Raw genomic sequence first — 7,638 nt, forward strand, 5'->3', positions numbered from 1 at the left:
GCTGACCGACGCGCGCGAGCTGACTGAGGAGCGCGTTCGGTCACTTAGAGCTGATCGACACGCGTGAGCAACTGACGAGCGCGTTCGGTCACTTTGAGCTAACCGACATGCGCGAGCTAACTAACAAGCGCGTTCGGTCACTTGGAGCTGACCGACACGCGCGAACTACCTAACAAGCGCGTTTGGTCACTTAGAGCTGATCGACGCGCGCGAGCTGGCTGACGAGCGCGTTCGGTCACTTGGAGCTGATTGACAAGCACGGGCTACTCGGATAATCCTTCTTGACTTGGATGATGATATTCATCACCTTCTCTTCATCTCGAGCTGTGTGTAGACACCTATAGGTATTTTTAGATGCCTACAGATACCCCATTCAAAGTATTTCAGACTCATTCTTTTATAGAGGAGTCTGGAATTCTTTGGACAAGATAGGCCCTGTCTTCAACCTCTTCAGTATTTTGTCAAGGAGATTGCGTAGGACCTATGAATGGCTTTAATTCTTAACTTCCTTAGTTTTTAGTCTGCTCAGTATTTTGTCAAGCAGATAAAGTTCTTTTAGTATTGCGTTTATCGTCTGACCGTTGTCGAAATCTTGAACCAAAGTTGGTGTATAAGCATTTGAACTTAGCTCGTGTCGTTGAGTTGACGTTGACCTGATCATCTTTGTCGAGAATTAGTATCTGAATGTGATTGAACTCCATGGAATCATCCTTTGACCTAGAATTTTTTCTTAGCATTATTTTGGTGAAATTATCGATGCGTTGATCGATATTGATCTTTACTGTAACGCGTTATCTGACATTGGCTTTTGTTGCAACGCGTTAACAGTCGTTAACACAGTTTATACTTGTACGTTTGCTGAAGTCTATACAGTTTAAGCTCTTAAGGCATTGGAGAGTGGTGGACCAAAATTTTAGACTGCGAGACTAACTATTAAAGTTGTTTCATCTGTAGATATGGATCTTATCCCGAAGTTGTTGGATTCTCAAATCACGAGACCAACTAATGAAGCTGATGCGTCAGAGACTTTCACATATATAGGATTTTTGACAAACCCTCAGCCATCAACGGGTTTGATGAGCCTTTATCGACTACCGTTTGAGTCGGGCTAGTATACAGATTGTTTAAGTCTATTATGCATGTAATGTTGTACTAAGAGAGTTAACTCTCTTAGTGCTACGATATTGAATACGTAGACTTCGTCTTTCTCACGTGAAAATACTAAACGGCGACGCGTGTTAGGTGTAGACTTTAGGATTTTTAGCAAACCCTCAGTTTTAACAGGTTTGATGTGCCTTTACCGATTATCGTTTGAATCAAACTAGCATGTGAATTGTTTAAACCCGTTTTTACATATAACATTGTGCTAAGAGAGTTAACTTTCTTAGTGCTATGATCTTTAATACGTAGACTTCATCTTTCTTACGGGAATAGACTACCCGGTAACGCGTGTTAGGCACTGACTTATCCCTTCTTATGATTCAGGATAAAAATCCCCAGACTTAGATTCTGGTGTCTTCTTCAATCGGTGAAAGACTAAATCGGCAACGCGTATTAGACGTTGACTTATCTCTACTTAGGCTTCGGGATAAAATTCCCCATGTGTGTAAGGTGCGGATTTTAGCGTTATTAATAATAACCTGCCACAATGTCGAATATGTGGGCTTTTGTCCTTTTTACGGTCAAGGACTAACCGACAACGCGTGTTAGATACTGACTTATCCTTACTTAGCTTTGGGATAAAATTCCTCAGATTTGGATTCTAGTGTCTTCTTCACTCGGTGAAAGACTAAACCAACAACGCGTGTTAGGTGTTGACTTATCCCTACTTAGACTTTAGGATAAAATTTTCCGTACGTGTAAGGCACATATTATGGTGTTATTAATAATAACCTACCACAATGTCTAATATGTAGGCTTTTGTCTTTTTTATGATAAAGGACTAACTGGCAATGCGTGTTAGGCGCTGACTTATCCCTACTTAGGCTTCGGGACAAAATTCCCTAGACTTGAATTCTGGTATCTTTTTCACTCGGTAAAAGACTAAACCGGCAACGCGTATTAGACGTTAACTTATCCCTACTTAAGATTCGAGATAAAATTCCTCATGCGTGTGAAGCATGGATTTTGGAGTTGAAGGATGGTGTCTTCTCTTACGGCAAAGATGAACCCGATACTGGAAAGGAAGAATTTTATATTCTATCTCCAGTTACAAAGAAAACTCAAAGTGGGATTTCCACTTCAAGAATCCGGGAAGGTGAAACTAAGAGTGGGATCTCCATTTCGAGAATTAAAAAGATTCGGATAATCCTAATTGTCGAAAGGTTTAATTACAGAACTAAAGATGAATTTCTCGTTTATCGAGAGTAAATTGTGGTTTTGGTCCTAACTGTAGGAAGGTTTGATCGTTTATCGAGAGTAAATTGTGGTTTTGGTCCTAACTGTAGGAAGGTTTGACCAAGCGGGAGTTTGAGGTGACCCTAACTGTAGGAAGGTTTGATCACTCGATTTGAAAGTGGACCTTTCATTTATGGAATGAATCGAGAGAGGGGATTTTAGTTTTGGCCCTAATTGTAGGAAGGTTTGACCAAATAGGAGGTATGAGACGATCCTAATTGTAGGAAGGTTTGATCGGTTTATTCGTGGACCTCTCGTTCATTGGAGGAATCAAGAGAGGATTTTGATTATGGACCTAACTGTAGGAAGGTTTGATCAGGTAGACAGTGGGAGTGGGAGTACAGATCACAGTGCAAGTGTTGACTTGTACCGATCACTCAGTGGGGGTTCTTGGTGTCAAGTGATAAGAAATTAACACGAAGGGGTTTGACAATTCGTCAAGGATTGACAGATCAAAATTCCAAGCATTATGTCCGGACTCTAACAATGGAAGTGTTAAGTGCATAGACATAGAGGGATTTTGAGTGGATTAAACCAGAAAAGATTTTTTAGTGGACTCACCGTCAATTAATTTGATCAGTGAGGGATTTTGTGGTGGAAATTATAAATCGTTAACACTAGTAGGAGTTTTTTTATGAGGAAAGATTGATCTAACGAAGTGATCAAATCTCATCTTAGCAAAAGAATGCTTGGAAGTTGGTGGAATTGATCCCGACAATGAGATGTGTTTCACCCTTGAACATTCAGAGTCCGAGTGTGAGTTTCTCATTTATCACTTCTTTGTGGTGACTGGGTTATCCCTAAGAATACACCATATAGCATTCTTTTGGAAACTTCCTGTTACATGAATCATCCACCCCCAGCTTCCTTTGCGAAACCGGGTCTAATATTGTACTTAGTTGGATGATCGGGTTATCCTTAAGAATACCAGGCATGGCACTCTCCAGGAACTTTTCATGAAAGAAAGGAAATAGTTTGGACTCATATATCTGTTGGAGTATTGAGAAGCAGTTTATACTCGTATACTCTTTGGAGTGTCAGAAGGAGCAGTTTATACTCTTATACTTGTCGGAGTCTTCATTCGGCTTAATTTAGCATTATGATGCCAGCTTCAACCAATGTTTGGATGCTAATTTTGAGAGCAAAGCAAGCCTTGGTAGGATGAAGGATCCTCACAGTACTTTGAATCTGTAGTATTATCAACTTCCTCCTGATTTGTGATAGGTGGTAACTTGATCTTGTTGTTCTCAAGGAGGGATTCGAAAATGGATAGAACGTCTTCGTCCTTGAAGGAGTACTCTTTTTGGAGTCTCGGATCCTAAGTCTTTTTTTATCTTTGGGGTTGTTGTTGCGATGTCTGATTAACATCAATAACTACTGTAGGTGCCTTCCCCTTACCACGAGAGATGAAGATTGAGTTCGGAGGGTTAGCTGTCGGTTAGCTTCTTTCGGCTTTCTTCCTTCTGAGGAATCGTTCAGCCTACTCTCCGTACACCTTCAAATCTTTCCAGGTGTTGGATGGTGCTACTCCCATAACTTCCAAAATATGAATGGATAGGTTGTTATTATATGTTTGGAGGATAAAGTCCTCTGTGACTGGATCTCGGCAATTCATCGTCTTATTTCGGAAGCATTTGATGAAGTCGTTGACCGTCTCTTCATCTTCTTGTTTCTCCTCAAAGAGTGTCCTGGTGGATACCTCGGCGTCATCATCAAAGAAATTATCGAGGAATGAGCTCTTCATGTCGTCCCAGCTATTAATGCTCCCCGGTTTGAGACGGTGATACCAATCGAAGGCAACTCTGCGAAGGGTGCCGACGAATGATCAAACCATTAGGGATTCATTCCTAGGAATCACACCTAAGTGAGACTTGAAGTAAATTAGATGCTGAGTGGATGAGCCTTTCCCGTCGAACGGCGTGAAGTTAATCAGGTTGAACTTCGCCAGATACGGGATCGACTCCCACTCTCTTGGGTAAGGACATAGAATACCGGTCTTCTTTACCTCTCGAGCAGACATCAAAGTGTTGATTTTGCTCTCAAGGTCTTTCATCTTCTCGTCCTCGTCTGTATCATGCTTTGGATGATTTCTAAGAGGAGCAACTCGGCCACCCCGGCATTATAATCTTCGGTGGGATCACCCCCAGCGTCGTTATCTTTAGTGGGGCCACCCCTAACGTTTTGGCCAATAGGAGGGTTATCTGTATTGAGTTATTTATCCACATCTAAATCACTATCTGCTTGGTTATCAATATTGGGATGGCTGGATTCACCAAGTTGATTGGACAGAGTCCGAATCTATTTGCCATGCTCTTCCTTCATCCGTATCATGGCCATTTCTAATTCGAACTTGAAGTTCTCTTTTTGCTTAGCCAAAGCACCCTCGATGATTTTGGTTATTTGTTCAGCATTGATCATGAACGCCTCACGAGATTGTCCTGTGCTGGACACCGTATTATGAGAAGCGACGACAGAGTTGGCATCTGACGCTTCATCATCCGAGGATAATCCGCTATTCATCCTCTGATAGTCTCTACGTCTAGTAGTTCCTGCGCGTACATCCAAAAAATGATGGGGACTGAAACTTCGTGTTGACTTCCCTTTATCGACCATATTGATAGTGATCTCTAGGAGTTCGTCGTCTTGCGAAGCTGATCTTTTTCGACAGAAACGCCTTAGCTTGGACTTGGACGTTCTAGTGGAGATCCTTTCAAATACCGAGACCCTCCGTGGAGTGGTCTTGGGGTAGCTACATGCTGATAATACTGTCCTGATAAGCTTGGCATAAGGACAATGAAAGCCCATTTGTCGGGTACTTTTCTTTCGAGATTTATTCGTACCCCTAGACCGATAGTACAACTTATCGGCATGATCATTGGAGTAACCTATCGTGTGCTGGCACAACTTCTTAGGTATAACGTTATCATGGTCTGGCGAATATATTTCCTTCTGGGGACTCAACGCTTTGTTAGCGTCTTCAGGAGTCATATGTTTGAAGCTACATTTTCGTGAGCATAGGATCTCAACAGGCTCCTGGACTTCAACACGCAATCCAACACAGTCAGTTATAGGGATTTTCTCATCATGTGATCTCCTTCACTGCTTAGGAGGATGATTACGACCCCCAGCCTGATAAACCGCTCGAGATTCGTTCAATGGGCCCAAGTGCTCTTTGACTGGAGCTTTACCTCGATCATCGTGTGAAGGACTAAGGCGATATATGATCTTTATCTTAAATAGGGATAAATCCATGCTATCGCGAAGCTCTACTGGAGGTATAGGATCAATTGAAGTAGGGGAGAAAATCGATAGAATTGGAAAAACAAGTGCAGAATGTCTCTTGTCTTGGCTTTGGCGTCGGTCAAACCTTAGTGACCCGTGGTTGGGCGGGTCAGACTTGAGTGACCCACGGCTAGGAGGGTCAGACTTGAGTGACTCACGGCTTGAAAGGTCAGACTTGAGTGACCCATAGCTAGGAGGGTCAGACTTGAGTGACCCATGGCTTGGAGGGTCAGACTTGAGTGACCCGCGGCTTGGAGGGTTAGACTTGAGTGACCTACGGCTTGGAGGGTCAGACTTGAGTGACCCGCATTTTTTGATCTTTTTAGTCGCCGTCTTGGACTTTAGCCTCCATACTTTGTGCAGTCTTGGTGGCTTTTTTTGCACTTCTTCCTCCTGCAATTTTTTGGCTTCTTACACAAGAATTCTTGCATGCGCAAGCAATGCACGGTGTTTCTGAATTTTCTCCTGAAGAGTTGAGCGAGTCCTTTTAACGTGGACCCATTCATTCTTTGTTGGTTCAGAGGAGGAGGGGGCGTTTGCTCGCTGTTGGAACACTTGGCGCCTTCTGAGTTTTAGATCTGCATCATAGCAGATCCTATCAAAAGGTTCCAAAACCTTAGCGAATTAGCACGCGACGCGTTGACGTTGCCTTTGATGTGCCCTCTTTGATAGGATTGGCGTGCCTTTAGTACTCAACTCCTTGATTGAGAAAGAGTCTAGATCCACAGATCCGGCCTCGTTAGAGGCTAAAGGGGTGTTGCAAGGTGCAGCTACCGTAGCAATGAGGGCGTTGATCTTCCTGCACTTGCGAGTGGAGGAGGATCTGGAGAAGAAGGATGACATATACTCCTCAAATTTCTGTTGGTCGAACTTGTACTCGACCTCTTCTTCAACCGGGATCTGGATCCGAGGTTGCGATACGACAACTTCTGTAGAGAAGCTGCTGGCTCCAACTGTGGTCGCCAATTTGTTTTCGTCGAAAGTAGTCTTCATTATCGAGTTCATTACAACTTTGATCATTTACAATGAATTCAAATAATAAAAATAAAGATTACATCTTTCTAGAAAATAAACACAAGAACTATTTATTAACTCTTGCTTGCGTGGGGTCTTCACCTGTGCCGGGGATGTTGATATCCGTAGACTGTCACGGATTAGATCTGGTTGTCAGAAAATTGACGAAGCTCCTACTTCACTAAGAAAGTATTCGTTTGAAGCACTGAAATCGACCAAGCGAAATTAGTAACTCTTCTCAAGATTAAGACCAAGCCTATTCTCAAGGAACGGACGAGGGGAAATATGGGTTCAGATCCTTCGAAAGCCTTCCTCTTTATGTTAAAGTTCGCTGGGATCTGACTTGCCTTCGCTATAAATTCATGCTCCTTTGACTCCTCAATCCAGCAACACCTCGATCTCTTGATAAACTTTCGCCCCTGTGAAATGAGCCCCTAGGCCTATATTTGTAGGTTTCGGTTGGGGGTTTTCGGATAAGAACGATGGATTTAGCATTATCCTCAGTTGATAACTATGTAACCATATTTAGAGATGATATCTAGGCAGTTGGGAACCTCTTGAAAGGAAAAAATCCCATGAAAACAGAAAAACGTGTTTTTGATGTTTAATTTATTTTTGTACGCGAGACAGACCACGGTGACCCGCATGTGCGCGGGTCACCAAGGGGTGACCCATGTGCCACGTAAGTTTCGAGCCTTGTTTGAGTTCTTTCAGTGTTTCCCGACTTTCTCGGACTTGTACTTTCTACCGATTTGCATATTTGGTTATCTTGTTGACTTGTTCGCTTTGCTGATTGATGAGCGCGAGCTGACTTGTGAGCGTGTTCGTTCACTTGGAGCTGATCGATGTGCACGAGCTGACTGAGGAGCGCGTTCGGTCACTTAGAGCTGACCGACGCGCGCGAGCTGACTGACGAGCATGTTCGGTCACATGGAGTTGACAGAC

Source organism: Asparagus officinalis, chromosome 8 (assembly GCF_001876935.1).
Source record: "Asparagus officinalis chromosome 8, Aspof.V1, whole genome shotgun sequence".
Classification (NCBI taxonomy): Eukaryota; Viridiplantae; Streptophyta; class Magnoliopsida; order Asparagales; family Asparagaceae; genus Asparagus; species Asparagus officinalis.